Raw genomic sequence first — 16348 nt, 5'->3', positions numbered from 1 at the left:
ACAAACACCACACATGCACACCCCCCACACATGCAGACTCACATACACACACCCCACATCCACATCCATGCACACACACACCTTCCTGCACAACCCAGCCACACATACCACACACGTGCACACACACGTAACCACCACATATACATACACACATGCACACCCACACACACCACACACACACATATACACACATACACATACATACGCACATGCATGCACACACACCTGCACACACACCACACACACACATATACACACATACACATGCATGCACACACACCTGCACACACACACATATACACACATACACATACATACGCACATGCATGCACACACACCTGCACACACCACACACACACATACACACACACACACATACATACGCACATGCATGCACACACACCTGCACACACCACACACACACTGGCCTCTGCCTTTCACGTACGTGTGAAAGCCATTTGACCCCCAGCACGGGCAGGAGGAAAGGCTGGGCCCCGCAGCCCTGAGGCGCTCTGCACAACCTGTCAGCCTGTGGCTGAGTACATGGTCACCGTCTTGTTGGCCCAAGGAAGTGGCTGATCCCAGAGTTGAGCTTCCCTGTGCGGACTGAGCCAGCAGGACCAGCTACAGGCACTGGGCACTTGTCACCTGGCCATGGGTTGGTGGGAGCCTCCCTTCCTCCTCCAGCAGGCCCAACCCCCAGGACCAAGCCTGCTGGGCCCCCCTTGCCTAGCCCACCCCTTGGAGGGTACAAAGGGCCAGGAGCCAACGTGAGGGGACAAGGGAAGGGGTCGGCCTGAGGCGGCCAGGAGAGGGGGCCCAGGGGAGAGACGTGAGGTTGCATGTTAGAGTGTGTGGCCGTGTGACTGTAGGCAGGAGCGTGCAGGAGGCCCCGTGAGAGCCTGGGGAGGGCTGTGCCCGTGTGTGTGTGCGTGTGAGTGTGTGTGTGTTGGTGTGTTTGTGTGTGTGTCTGCGTGCACATGTGCATAAGCCAGCCAGCAAGCACGCTGCGCCCCAGGGACTCTAGGAGCCGAGCTGGCTGGCATTTAGGATGCATCTTCGGGCTCTTGAACAAAGAGGGCAGCCTCTGCCATCTCCCTCCCTGAGATCCCTCCTCTGATGCAGTGACAGTGTGGCAGTAATGTCCAGGCTCTTCTCCATCTCCAGCCTCACTCTTATCTTGAATACCACACTTGTGCATGCACGTGTGCAAGCACACACACACTCATGTACATGCACACATGCCCTGTGGCACAGTACCCTCTTTCTAGGTCCCGGAGCAGGTTAAGCATTTCCATGACTCTATGTTCTTGCCCACGCTGTCCCCCCTGCCTGCTATGACTTTCTTCCCTGAGCCACCCGGTAAACCCCTACTTCAAGAGGGGTGGCCCTCTCTCTGTGGCACTTTCCCTGGTCCTGACCTACCTGTGCATCTTGTGAGCTACTTGTCAAAGGTGGTTCACTTCCTCCTGGGTTGTCAGCTGCCATCCCAGGAACTATCCCCAGACCTAGATTGTCCCCAGAAACTGTCAAACAGTTCATTCATTCATTCCACAAACGTGTCGGATGCCTACTGTATTATGCTTCCTCCCTAAAGATAAGCTCTTAGTTAACATAACTAATCACTGATTACTAGATTGAGATGTATATTTAGGAAAAGCTATAATTTAGAGCAGAGTTTAAAGAAATGCCATTAACTAAGAATAAACTAAGGACTTTGTTTCGATCTCAATTATGAACTGCCATTTGCTCATTAAATCTGGGTCTGTCTCAGAGGTAGAATAAGCAATTCACCAAAACACCTCTTCGTGGAGTTACAAGTTTCTTATCAAAACCTCCAGCCCTATCCGTGCCTCTGTTATGTTGAAGTTTCTAAGTGGATGAGGATGTTCACTGGTGGCTTTGCCCTTTCTCCATGGTGAGGGGCAGAGTGGGGTCCAGGCTGTCCTTCTTTTCCCTGAGTCTGGGTCTGGAATAGCCAAAGAAAGCAAAATCACCTCCTATGAGGTGAATTCCCTTTTCCTCTGAGACCTTCATATGTCACCACGCCCCCAACATCATGAAAACTGTAACTGGTAAGAAAAAAAAATCAACTGCATAAAAATCTTAAAAATTCTTTTGAACAACAACAAAAACTTATCATGATAAAGGGTCATTCCACCAAGAAAACATTGCAATCCTAAATGAATGTGCATCAAAGAAAAGAGTTGCAAAATATGTGAAGAAAAACAGATAAAACTGAAAGGAAAAATACACAAATCCAAAATTATGGCCAGAGTTCAACACACCTCTCTTAAGTATTGATAAAACAATTAGAAAATCAGCAACTATATAAAAGAACTCAACACTACCGTCAACAAACAGGATCTAATAAACATCTATAGAACACTCTACCCTTTCCTTCCAAGTGCCCATAGGGCACATACCAATATAGACTGTACCCCAGGCAAACCTCAACAAATTTAAAAGAACTGAAATCACACAGAGAGTGTTCTCTGGCCACAATGGAATCAAACTAGAAATCAATAACAGAAAGATAACAGAAAAATCTCGAGACACCAGGAAACTAAACAACACACTTGTAAATAATCCATGGGTCCAAGAGGAAGTTGAAGGAAAAATCTTTTAAGTGCACTGAAATGAATAAAAATAAAACTGCAACTACAACATAGCAAAATTTGTAGGATGCAGCTAAAGCACTTCTGAGAGGGACATTTATAGCACAAAAAGAAAGACTGTTTCTCTCCCTACAAAGGACTCAGTTTTCCAAGGCAGGCTGGTGCATGGAGGAGACCTGGCAACTTGCCTGCCCCACTCAGTTGACAATATCTGCCAGGCCAAAGCTTGAGTACCATGCACTTTAAATGAACATGAAAACCAGAATATATCAGGATGCTGGGAGACTTTAAAGCTCTTATGTTCCACTGGATCTAGATTTAAAGTCAGAAGAGTCAAACTGAGCTCTGGGTCTACCTCAAACTGACCAAACTACTCTGAGTAATTCATTCCAGTGTTTTGAATCTTAGTTTCCTTATCTGTGATATACTAGGACCATATACCTTATATGGATATGTTAGAATTAAATGATATAACACCTGAGAACATATTCTGAGAATCGTAAAGCTCTGTATTAGTTTGCTAGAGCTGCTATAACAAAATACCACACACGGGGTGGCTTAAAATAACAGACATTTATTCTCTTCCAGTTCTGGAGGCCAGAATTTCAAGACCAAGGTGTCGGCAGGGCTGTGCCCCTTCTGAAGGCTCACGGGAAGGACCTGCTCCACACCTCTGCCCTGGCTTCTGCTGGTTTGCTGGCGAGCTTTTGTCTTCTTTGGCCTGTAGACCTTTTTCTCCCTCTTACATGGAATTCTCCCTGTGTGTGTTGGTGTCCAAATTCCCCCTTTTTGTAAGGACACCAGTCATATTGGATCAGGGGCCACCCTACACCAGTATGACTTTATCTTAATTAATTACCTCTGTAAATACCTTATTTCCAAATAAAGTCGCATTCACAGGTACTGGGAGTTAGGATTTTGCCATATGAATTGGTTGCGGGGGGACACAATTGAACTCATCACAAGCTCTATTCAGTACTGATGTTGTCTTGGAGAATTTGAGTCTTTTTTGCTATTGCCCCTTTTGCTGGCTACAGCCGTATAAGCCGTACACAGCTCAACCTCAGCAGCCTACTTGCCAGCCTGCCTAGATGGCTCAGGAGGCACATTGCTGTCCCCGTGAAGGTGTGCACACACACATGTGGACACAGGATGACAGCTCTGGCTCCAGGCCTGGGTGCCAGTCTTCTCCCCTGGTCTGCAGCGTGCATGGCAAGCCCGGGCCCCTGAACAGAAGCAGCTTCAGCACCACATCCAGCCCCGTCCCACGCAGGGTGCCCACAGCCCTGGGAGTCAGCCAGGCCCTTGGTGCACACCTCTGGATCTGTCCACCGTGCATCTGGGCTTCTGTGCAGTCGCCCAGGCACCCTGTCCCTCACAGAGGCATGCTCTGCCTGTCTCCCTCCTCCCAGATGACAAGCACTCATACAAGGCTTTGGTTTCCTCAGTAACCAAGGCCTGCAGCCGCCTGGTTGCGGAATCTGCAGCAGAGGTGTCCCAGGAACACCAATGTGGTGACATGGCAGCTCGTCCTCCTCCAGCATATGCCCAGCAAGTACGTAGCGGTGGCTGGACCAGCTGAGGGAGCGAGACAAGGGAGGCTCTCTGGGACAGTGCACAGCCACCTGGAGCACCGTGAGGCCATGAGGGGTGCCCAGGCACCGGCTGAAGGGGGTGGAAGGTGATGCCAAGGGCTGGGGAGGCCGAGTCTGGGCCAGGGAGGGCTGAGGGGTCTCTGAAACAGGTCTGGGGCACATTCCGGGAAGGGAAGTGGCAGAAACAAAAGCTGGGATAGGGACAGCAACAGGACCCAGCTGGCTGCCTCAAGCGGAAGCGGGGATCAGGAGGCTGGGGGGAGCCTGCGGAGGGCGGGGCCGGAGTCTCGGGCGTCCAGGCTGGTAGATGGTGTCCTCAGGCTTTGGGGTACACCAGAGCACAGGAGGAAGGGATTCAAAGGCAGGTATCTGGGCCCAGCCCCGGGAATTTGAAGTCCTAAACTGGAGGGGGAGGGGGAGCCCCCGGGCAGGGAGGGGCCCTGGCAAAAGGCAGTGGCCGCAGGAGCCGGTGGGATGTGCCATGAGTGCAGGGGTCTTCTGGAGGCAGCCCCAGTTCTCGGTCATCTCTGGACCCCGAAGGACTAGTTGGGGGACCAGGCACAGGGTGGGACACTGAAGGTCCCTGGAGTTACACAGCTGCCCGCACTGGACATCACAGCATCCACCGCTCACCAGCCAGCCCCGTACAGGAGGAGGCAGACAGGGAAGCCCCGACGACACAGAGGAGGGGAACAGGGTGACACCTGAGGAAGGTGCCCAGGGCTGTGGGGCCACAGGGGAGGAGGGCAGGGTACTGCAGGCAAGAAGTGACCTGTGAGGGAAGGAAAGGACATGCCCAGTGCAGGCCCAGGGGGCTGCCTGCAGGAAGTGGGGGTCCTGCAGAGGCGGGAGGACCCCTCTCACGTCAGGATGTGACCACGGCACTGACATGGGGTTCTGCGTCCTCCCCCTCAGCATATCCCACAGCCCATCACAGACCCAGCCTGGCTCCTCTCCTGGGCTCCCGACCCCCTCACCGTCATCAGCGGTGGACTCCCCCTGACCCAGTGCTCATGGACAGATGCCCACTGGAGCCGAGAGCTGGGGAGGGGGCGGTGGGCGGTGGGGGGTGGCTGCAAAAGGCGCCCCACTGGGAAGGTGTGGGGAGAGTGCGTCTGGGGCTGGGGACCAGGAGGGATTTCACCCCTTCTGCTCTTCCCCGGGGGGAGACCCCGACCCTATGTGGAGACAAGACCCTGGCATCACCTTCACTGATGGTGCTGTAGCGCCGCTTCCTCTTCCAGGGAGGGGATGGGTGCAGGGGACCAGCTGCAGGCCTGGGAACCCTCACCCTGCCCAGAACCACCCACCTGCCTGCCACCTGTCCCACCTACAGACACAGCCACGTGGGCCTCTCTGGGGGACACCAGGGCAGGGGCCCCGGGCTCTTGAATTGATTCGTTCCTGGATGTACACACACCACTCGAGCCCCATCGTGCAGCTGGGTTGGTTGCAAAGTGCTGGAGACAGACGCCAATAAGGCCTGGCCTCTCTCCTCCAAACGATGGGCTGGGCTGGCAGGACACAGCCATCCTGTGTTGGGTGATCCCAGCGAAGGGAAGAAAGGATTCATGAAGCCACTGTAGTGGGGCTGAGGTTTGACAAGTAAGTGTGCTGTTGCCAGGCAGACGTCAGAGGTGGTGTGTATGGTAAGAGATAAAGATTTGGGGGGATGTTGGGATGGGGTGAATGCATTTTGCACATGGAATGGGTATAAATTGGGGGGACAAAGGGAAGATGGTAGTCAGCTAAATAGTGGACCCCCAAATATTTGTCCACCTGGAGCCTTAGAATGTGACCTTATTTAGAATAAGGCAGAGGGACACAAGACATCCTGGTGCATTCTGGCAAGAGCAGGGAGTGAGTCGGGGCTGGAACGAGGGCTTGGAGGAGGTGGGGGTGAGGGGCTGGGAGCTGAGCAGGAGCCAGATCACTCAAAGTCATGCGGCCTGGACTTTGTCCTCGAGGCCACAAGGGGCCATTGAACGGCATTGGGAGGAGTAGCGAGGCCTCTGTTTGGGGCCTTGATGTGGAACGTGGGCAGGAGTTGTAGGCCTGGGAGCAGGCGACAGTGAGGAGGGGGCTGTTGCAGCCGTCCAGGCGAGAGTGGACAGGGCCTGGACGGGGACCGCGGGGAAGCATGAGCAAGCTCTTTGGTGGTGGCGAGGGTGCCCGCCGAGTTTGGGGTGTGGAGGGAAGACGGTGAGCTCACTTTTGGACACACTGCATCTGAAGTGCTGTGGGGCATCCAGGTGGCAGCGGCCAGCTGGCAGTTGGAGCTATGGGCAAAGCAACAGGAGACACTGATGTCACAGTTGTCACAGGAGAGGAGCTGAGGTCATTCAGTCGGGACATGTTAGAGGGAGATGAGAAGAGGACGCAGAGCCTGGGAAAGAGACTTAAGACAAGTGGCTAGAGCGGTGGAAAGAAAAGCAGCAGTGCGGAAAGTGCTGGAAGGCAGGGAAGGGGAGTGCCCCAGAGGGAGCCTGTGCTCGTCCATTTTCTGTTGCTCACAACGGAATGCCTGGAACTGGGTAATGCAGAAGGAAAAGAGGTTTATTTCTTAGTGTTGGAGGCTGGGAAGTCCACAGTCCAGGGGGCACATCTGGTGAGGGCCTTCTATGTGGGAACTCTCCCCAGGGTCCCGTGGCGACCAGGGTGCCACATGGTGAGAACGGGCTGAGCAAGAGAGAGCCGACCTGCTCACTCTTTGTCCTTATAAAGCTATTGGAGGCACGCCCATTTCTCCATAAACGACCCATCCGTTCACGAGGGCACAGTCCTCACAATCTAATCACCTCTTAAAGGCCCCACCTTTCAATGACCATAGTTGCATTTCCCACCCGCTTAGCACTGTTACAGGGGGGTCGAGGTTCCAATACAGGAACTTTTGGGGGACACATTTGACCCACGGCAGAGGGAGCAGGCTACTGTGGCTGAGGCTTGAGTAAGAGCAAGACTGAAAAGCGCCCGTCACACGTAGCTGTGACACTCTGACCAGAGGCTCGGGTGGAGCTTGGGCCCTCCAGGCTGCAAATGCAGACGACTCCTTCCACGAGGGACAGAAACCAGCACAGGGAGGCGTGCTCAGAGGACTCGGGTCAGCCCTCCCGGCTCCCTGGCCCTCCTGCCCGCACCAATCCAAGTGATAGACCATCTTGCGGCTAGGGGCTGGCGTGGGGGAGGACAGCCACGAGCCCAGAGCCAAAGGCTGAGGAGTGGCCCCAGCAGCCAGGGGCCAGTGTGAGGAAGAGCCTCGAAGGCCCTGAACTTTGACAAGAGGGTGGATGAGTCACGTCTGGAAGCCACCATCTTGGGAAGCAAGACAAGGTCAACAGCACCCACAGGCCAGAGCTCTACTCAGGAGCCAGAAAGACTGTGACATGCTCAGGAGCTATTTAGAGAGCCGATCGGGGAGGTCAGGAGGGACAGGACTTGGGCAGACTCAAGCCTGGTGGCCGGAGGACGGGGGCCAGCAGTGTGGACGGACATGGAAGACATGGTGATGGGAGTCATGGTGGAGGGGCAGCCTTGGCTAAGAAGGAGAGGATATTCTGGGCATCACAAGCCCCCCTTTCCTGAAAGCGACCCCTGGATACTTTCTCTCCCTCACAGCCTACAGAAGCTTCCCAGGCGGACCTCCGCTAGATGGGACTATTGCTGAGACGCCGAGCACATGCGTTCCAGGACACGGTGAGTTTGAGAAGCCTGGAGATGAGCCAAGGAAAGCCACCCAGGGGCACTGGGTGCAGGAGCCTAGAGGTGGAGACCTGGGGCCGTGGGTCAGCATACGGCCATTGGTCGATGGCGTGGGCAGAGAGGGGCCCGCATGTGGCAAGGCGGGGCCTGCTCTAGGGCCTCACTGGGCAACAGTGACATCAGCACGAAACAACAAAAAGAACGAGTGAGCAACTACAACCCCACAGAAATAGGGCACTGGTGGGCTGAGGACCTCCAGCCTCTGTTCCTCCAGGTCTGTGCGCAAAATAAGAAGTGACAAAGGACAGGGAGTGCCCACCCAAGCTATGAGGACACAAAAGAACCTCGGGAGTTTCTGGCCTCTTCCCGGGAACCGGGCCCTCTGCTCGCTGTCGGGCCCCTGCAGGGAGGGCTGGGTGGGCGCAGAGAGGCACCTGCCAGCGGCCCACGTGGGCATCCTCCTGCGGGCTCACGCGTGTGCAAGGAGGGCTCCCACAGCCAGCCAGGGTGCAGGGACAGGGGAGCAGAGGACACGGCAACAGCCCTGTCAAGCCACTGCAGGCTGGCCCGGCACTGGGCCGGGCCCAGACCCATCCTCAGATGCCAGGGGCAAAGCCATAGTGCTGAGCCCTCTGGGACACTTTGCTCTGGTGGGGCCCACCACTAGAGAGGGTAGCAAAAAGCCGTGGTTCTATGGCTCCAGCAGCCCGCCCCAGGTTGGCTGCTCTGATGATCGGGAAGTCTTCCTAGGCTGATTGCCTTGGGGATCCCATCCTCAACGCCCCCCCTTTTCCCTCTGGGGCTTTGAAGAACAGGCAGCAAGAACAGCAGCTCAGGCCATAGGGGCCATGAGGAGGCCATGGTCCCCGTGGCTCTGGCCAACTCTCCAACTATGTGTCCCAAGAGATGAGACTTGCAAGTTGACAAACTGGACCCTGTTTTGTCCTCATGGTCTCCCATCCCATGTCAGCCACAGCAGCTCTCCCTGGAGCTTGGGGTGCATTTAAGAGATGCTTCCACTGCTAGGAGAACAAGTCTCAGGCCACCGCTCCAAGTGGTGACAGCAGCGTAGCCAGCACTAACTCCCAGAGTCCCAAGCGCACCCTCCGTTTCTCTCTGTTTCTCTCTGTGACGATGAGACGGCACTGGGCATGCAGTGGTGGTGGTGGAAGGGAGACAGCTCTGAAGAAGGTTACCCTGTCATCCGCAGACAGCACAGTAAGGGGCTGGAAGGGGCTCAGTGACCCGTCACAGCCCCCATTGGGAGGGCCAGTGTCAAAGCCAGGCTGTGTGCCTGATCCTGAGCAGGAGGCCTTGGCTGTCCCCTTCCCCACCCGTGGCGTCTCTTGGACAGGGGCTCGCTGGCCCTTGACTCCATGTGGAAGCGAGTGGTCCCCGGACTTCCCCTCCACTCCTGCCTTCTCTCTGCCCAGGGCTGGCCCCGAGGGGCGGACAGGTCACGTGGTGCTGGTGTCTGCCCTGCTCTCCTGGCTCGGGATGCAAATCAGTTACCAATGTGGGAAGCAGGTACTGAGGGGTAATAGCTACTCTCTAAATTTAGATGGGAAAAATCCCCATAGAGTTGGCAGAAATATCCTGAGCCTTCCTGGTGGCAAGCCTCTCCAGCAGGAAAGTGGGGAGGGGGCAGCAAGGGCAGGGGAGGGGCTCTGCGGGCTGAGAGAGGGTGACAGAGGAGGAGACCCTCATCTGGGCTGGGGGGCCCGTGCTGTAGGGGCCAGTCTCTGTCAGCCTGGAGTCACAGCCTGGGACACCCCCTCATGGGTGTGGCCCACACTCAAAGGTCAAGTAGGCCACACTGCAGTTGGGTTTTCTTCTGGATTCAGGTTGCGTTCACGGCTCTCTAGGGCCCTCTGTAACCAGGGGCAGAAGAGAGCTGCCTCCTCTCTTGCTCTGGCTGGGTGAGTGGCCTTGCCATGGGACTGAGGCCTGGGCCAGCGGCTCCCCTCCTGCATGCCCCAAGGCTATGAGAAAGAACAACCCAAGAGCCCAAGGGCAGAAGCAGTCCCCTCTCTGCAGGCTGTGGCCTGGCTGGTATAGCGTGTGGCTCTGGCCTTGGCTCTTTACCTGCTAGTTGTGGGACTCTGAGCACGCTGCCTGTCTCTCTGTGCCTCAGTTTCCTACATCCATAACGTTCATCGGGAGCTCCCAGGAGGATTCAGTGGCAGCACAGGGCAGCCAGTGTGCCACCAGCAAATGCTGCCACTCGTCTTCATGGCCACGGTGCCAGTGCCGGGAATAAGGAGACCCTTGTCTGTTCCCCAGAGCTATCCAAGGGGCCTGCAAGAAGAGTCCTCCTTGCAGGCAAGGAGGGTGAATTCTGAAGTTCGTGAGCTGTAAGTTGGAAACCTCAAAGACAGTAGCGCTTCAGAGGGTGCCCAGGCTGGGTGCGTGCCTCTGATCACTGCAGGGCCCTGGACAAGTCACAGTGGTGCGGACAGACAGGCGGGCAGACAGGCAGCCAGACGAGCCAGCGGGCAGGACAGCTGGGGTGCTCAGAGCTGTGACACAGGGAGGCAGAGGCAGGGGCCCCCTGAGGAGCAAGGTGAGACAAGCCCACAGCCTCCCCAGGATCCCCTCCCCACCCCCACAGACATCTGAGCCAGAGCAAGAGGTCGCAGGGAGCCCCTGCCTGGGCCCAGCCGTGGCTGCCTGTCTTGGATATTGTCTTGTTCCCCGTGATGAGGCAGCCTCACTAGAGAGGCACGCTCCTGGCGGGGGGATGCAGAGACGTGGCCCGAAAGGCAGGCAGGCCACTCACAGAGGCCCTCCTCCCAGGCCCGGCGGCGGAGTAGGGGGGTCCCCAGCAGGGAAGCTAAGCAGTCCTTGCACACACACCATCAGTGGCCCCAATCTCTCTGGCCCTGTCCTTCCACCCTTGGTGGCTCCCCTCTCTCCTGACCCCATTCAGCCCTCGACTTTCCTCGGGCAAGGTGGAAAGTCACCCGCTTCCCTCTCTCCCCTTCCACCGCCATCCTGCCCTCACCTCCCTTTGCCTGTCCAGCCAGTGGGCGTGGGCGGCTGGCTCTCTCCCGGTAAAAGGATTATATCATCTGTAATGTATATCCAGACACACGCGCACTGCTTCTCAGGAGGACAGGACAAGGAGAGGGAGCCCGTGCAGCTGGCTGGAGGGGGGTTATAACCGGGTTATTGAACCTGAACCTGAGCCCTCCTGGAATGGGGGTGTTAATGGCTCCTGAGGTCCTGGCCCCCAGAAATCAATCCCTGTGCAGGCTGTATCTCTGCCCTGCCCTCCCCTCCCTCCTCTCTTCTTGCCTCCCTCATGTCCCTGCCTGGTGCTCATGCCCCTGGGGGCCCGGCTGCCCGGCTGGCCTGTCTTTGACCTCATCTGCAATTGCAGATTTGGGAGCTGCCATGAGGCCATTTTGTTTAAACTGTCTGGGCATGGCCCCATTGGGAGCTGCCACATGGTGCTTCTGAACAAGGTCTAGAATGTGCTCCTGAAGGCATGGCAACTGGTAGTGAGATGCATCTAGAAAATTCTGGCTGAAGCGCTTCAGATCGGGAAGGGTACAGATGGAGGGGTGGGGCTGAGCATGGAGCAGAGCCTGTTTACCCAGTGGTGGAGCGATGGTGGCCAGGGGGCGGTTGCCATGTGAGCAGATGGCTTCAGCTGCAGATGTTTCTCTCGGTAGGACCCAAGGGTTGCCCAGAAGGAAAGCCTCAGATGTGCGTGTACCCAAGTGCCCAGCCCCCAGATGTGTGCAGGGTTCCACGCAGGGCATGGGCAAGGTGGGCCTGGTGTCAGAGCACAGCACCACTGGGCCCCGTGAGCTGAAATGAGCCCGGAGAAGGGTGAACTCATCTGGCAGCTAAGTGGTGGGGCAGATAGGAACCTTCGTCACTGACCAGCTCGGAGACCTTGAGCAAGATCTGAGGGTTTGAAGGCCACCATCTTTCCCATGGCCTCTCCCCAAAGCCTCACTTGCCTGGAGAGTGGCCCAGAATTGGGACCTGAGAAGAGCGCCTTCACAGGGGCAGATACCCTCGGCCAAAAGCCTGCCACATCACAGTCAGAGCTGGCCAGCCGTCATGGCTCTGCTGGGCTAAAGACCTCTCCACCCCAAGCAAGGCCCAGCTTCCTGGCCCCTCCGCCCTGCCCAGGGCTGGCAGTCCCTGGGGCCACTTTTGGGGTCTTTGGGGGAGCACCTTAGGGGTTCAATAGGGCACGGGGTCTGGGTAGGAAACAAGATGACCACTTCTCAAGGGCCACCCCCAAGATGGGAAGGGAAGGGAGCAGCCTGCTGGTGGCCGGCCCTGGGTTAGTGCTGACTGCCCTGGGGTTCCAAGTGGAAAGCGGGCCTTGGAATGGATTCAGGGGTGGGGCACAGAGGAGTGGGTGAGGGCTGCAACTGACCAGTCACCCCACCGAGACTTCTGTCAGGAGCAAACAGGACCTGGCCAGGCAGACCTGGCCACTTCGGAGATGGAGGCCCAGCTGTGCCCTCGATTCTGCGACAGGAACTTGGACTCACTCAAGTCCCTTCGAGAAGGTGCTGCATTTTATTCCCCAGACCCCAGCAGGGCACAGGCCAGACCCGGCTAGTCAAGAACAGTCCCTAGGGATGAGGATGGAGGCCCTATGTCCAGAGGCCGAGCAGGCCTGTGCCTTTAAAGCTCCCAGGAGTCTTTGGACCAGCGTGGCCGTTTGCTTTCTTCTCGCTTCTCTTCCAGCAATGGGTGGGTCTTGTTGCCTGGAGAGCAGAGACACTGTGGGAGGGCTGGGGTGGGAGCTGGGCAGGGGTGGGGGGCAGCATTATTCAATCTAAATGTTCCTCCCCCAGCCTTTCTGCCCTGAGTCACGGGGGTGGGGGGCAGGGGGCGTTTATCCAACCCCTTTCTAGAAACTCCTCTGAGTCAGCTCACTGAGCCTTTGCTGGGGGCCAGCCGAGTGCCCAGTCTACGGGCATAGCTGCCACATGTCCTCTCCAAACAGGAGACGACCTGAGGCTGAAAGCCAGCCCCATCTTTTTTGTCTCTGTGTATTTTCATGTTTCGACAAATGGTCGTATTGTTGTAGGGCACAGCTTTTAACATATGTCCATTTCCAAGAAAAGGCCCCGCAACTTCAGAACCACCAGCAGTAGGGACCGCCAGAGAAACACCAGGTCCAGCGGCAGGGAGCCCACTCATACTGTCATCTGCTCACCGATGTGGTGTCGTCTGGGCGGGCGCAAGCTCCAGCCCTGAGCAGCTCAGTTCCCTTATGCTGAAGGGGAGGACCCCAGAAGGTGCAGTCCACAGTGCAGATGCCAAAGTCCCAGCGTCCAGAGCAGGCACACGGTTGGAGGGCTGGTGTCCACCTGGGAGGGGCTGAGCTGCCACTGAGGCTGAAAAGGTGAAGAGGTGCAGTCGGGGCCAAAGGGCAGGGTGGGCATGCCAGGCTGGTGGCAGCAGGGCCCTGCCCTGGCTCACACATCACAGCTTGAAACTGCAGCAAAGCGAGGGGGGCCCTTGGCCATCTTATGGTCCCATCTCTTGGCCCAAAAGTGCAGGCCGGGAAACTGAGGTCCAGAGATGGGACCGGGGCTTGAACTCCAGAGGCAAAGCTGCCGCCCTCTGTTTTCCAGGGGTAATGACTCAGGGGAATTCGGCACTGCCGCAGATGGAGCCAGGCGGCCAGGCCTCCCTTGGCTGCCCCTTATCCATGGAGTTGCTGGCATCCAGGCCTTGCCTGGCCTCACCTTATCTGCCCTCCCAGCTGAGAAGCCAGCCCTGGACAGCCCGCAGCTGCATTCTCCACCTCTCCCATTGCAGGTGTGAGCCCTGGCTCACCCACTACTGTCCTGGGAGCCCCACGAACGCCAGGCCCATGCCTCTGTGTGCGGCTTTCTGCCTCCAGCTCCCCACGGCAGTGAGCCAGGCCTGGAGCCCCATGGGTCTTCGGAGGCTCTAGGCTTCTGAAGTCAGCCAGCCTGAGCCTAGTCAGGCTCTGCCATAACATTGCTAGACCACCGGGAACCACTGCCTCAGTTTCCCCACTGTAGCATGGGAACAGTCTCCTCTGACTTCCAGAACTGGTATAAGGATAAAATGAGGTCCTCGATGAGAATGCTTGTGACCTTTGGTGCAGGGAAAGCAAACGGACCTGGTAACAACACCCCGTCCCCACTCGTTTCCAGCCCTTCCCCCAACGTCCTGGCTCCACCCCTTCCAGGCACTGAGGCTCAAATGCTATTACTATTAGCCAGAATCTGACACATGAGAATGAAACAAGGCAGTGCAGGGGGACCTAGGGGGTGGGGGCACTTGCAGCGCTGTCAGCCCGACCTTATACCCTCTCCATTGTGGGAGCAGGAGGTGGCCCTGGGGCCGTCCTGGATGGGTCCCTTCGCTGGGGTGCCAGTGTGGACTGTGCGATGCAAACCCCCCGGGCGCAGCCTAGATCAGGGCCTCCCACGGCACTCCTGCGTCCCAAGCTCGGGGCCCCCACGCAGCAGCGTGCTGGGGACCCCGGGCCACAGGACGCGTCGGGCAGGACGGGCGGAGCGGGCAGAGGCTTGCAGGTGGGAGGAAGGCGGGCAGGGGTGCGGGAGGAGGAGGGAGACGCCAGGCAGGCCGCGGCCCCTCCCCACTCCCTCCCTGCGTGCCGCCGGCGACATTGCCCCTCCTGGGCAGGGGGCGGAGAAGACGGCGACAGGCGGGGAAGAGGCGGCGGAGGCGGTGGTGGAGGCGGGATTTGGAGTTTCCCTCCGCAGCGGCGGCGGTGGCGGCCCCACAGCTCCAGGAGAGGCCGCCGATGCGGCGTCCCGGGGGCCCCCCAGCCACACCCCACCCCCACCCTCACCCTACTTGGCTGCCCCCGACGTGCTGTCCTCCACCCTGCACCCCCAAAGTCCTGCCAGCGCGCAGCCCACGGAGCCGATGCACGCTCCTCTGTGAGAGCCGTTCGGTGCTGCCACCGCACACCCCCACGCCCAGCCCGTGTGCCTCCGGTGTTCTCTGCCACTTACGCCGGCTGCACACTCGCGCGCGCACGAACCACGCACCACGGACCCGGGTCCCTGTAGTTAACACAGCAGCTAGTCCCTGACCCACCACTCGCCATGGTCCCCCAACTCACGCCAACAGCCATCCCAGACCCTGCCACGCCCCAGTACACACCCAGGCGCACACACACGCTTCCAACACATTCCTGCGATATCTGCACCAACATAGCTCCTCGCACCATGCCCCCACCATCTCAAACTCCCCATATGCCCATTACAGACACCCACCCACGTTCCCAGCCCAGACCCACTGCAGTCCACCCACCCACGAGCGAAGTCCCAGCACAAACCCATACCCCAGCGGCGACACTCCCCACTCCCGGGACGCACACCTCCAGCATCCCCACCACGCACTCGCATACACCCCAACGTGCACGCACACCTGCTCGATTGCACGCTCTCCAGCACCCTACCCAGCCCCCATCGCAAATAGCCCTCAACAGCCCCCAGCACATCCCTCAGGTCCCTCCCACCACTCCCCCCACCAACACCTGGCACGCGGGCTCTAGAGGCTGCAGCATTTGGTGGCATCCCTGCCAGGCACCTCTGGCTCTCCTTCGGCAGCGGCTCACCAGCCTGAGGCTCCCCAGGTGCCTCCCTAAACAGACCTTGAGACTCCCCAGCGACTGGCGTAGCCTCTTCCCTGAGAGCTAAAGAAGGCGCTTGGGGACCGAGGTACGGTGCTTAGATGTGGAGGGTAGGGTTCGCGGGGAGGGGGCGGGGAGGACGCAGAGACAGGCAGGCACTGAAATGGAGGCGGCCCAGCTGGGCCCAAAGGGGCGCCAATTGCCCGGCCCGCACGTAGTAGGCGGGTTCCGTGAGGGCTGGAGTCCGCGTGCACTGTTCGTGTGCCTGTGTGCGTGTGTTGGGGGCAGGTTGTGTGTGCACGTGTGCTTGTGCGTGTCTGGCGGTGGGGAGGAGTGTGTGATCGGCAGAAGGAAAAAGCAGAAGCATCCTCCTGGGCTCCCTCAGGCAACAACTGGTTTCATTCATTCATGCCTCCTTTGTTAACGAGCATTTCTTCCGTGAGCGCCGGGCGCGTGCCAGGCCCTGCACTGGGGGCTGGGGCCAGCTTGGGGCCGGGCACACACAACGTTCCTGCCTTGGAGGAACTCCCAGTCCCGCGAGGAGACCGACCAGGAAAAGCAGAAAGCCATCCCCAGCGGAAAGTGGATTTGGTGGAAAAGACACTGGATTTGGCAGGAACGCTGTCGCCGGGAGTTGTGCTCTTGGCCATGTGACCGGGCCGTGACAGCCGAGATCCTGCCACTCGGCCCGGCGGGAACGGTGCATTCGCGGGGGGAATGCGGGGCGCCGCTCCTCCGGGAGGATGCCGGGACCAGAGGGCGCACGCGGCGCGCGCGGGGCCTGCGGGCGGCGGCGTCCCCGTGGCCTGCAGGGGGCG

This window comes from Galeopterus variegatus, unplaced genomic scaffold, assembly GCF_000696425.1.
Source record: "Galeopterus variegatus unplaced genomic scaffold, G_variegatus-3.0.2 Scaffold1442, whole genome shotgun sequence".
Classification (NCBI taxonomy): domain Eukaryota; kingdom Metazoa; phylum Chordata; class Mammalia; order Dermoptera; family Cynocephalidae; genus Galeopterus; species Galeopterus variegatus.
The sequence above is the reverse complement of the archived record's forward strand: the minus strand, read 5'-3'. Positions refer to the sequence as shown.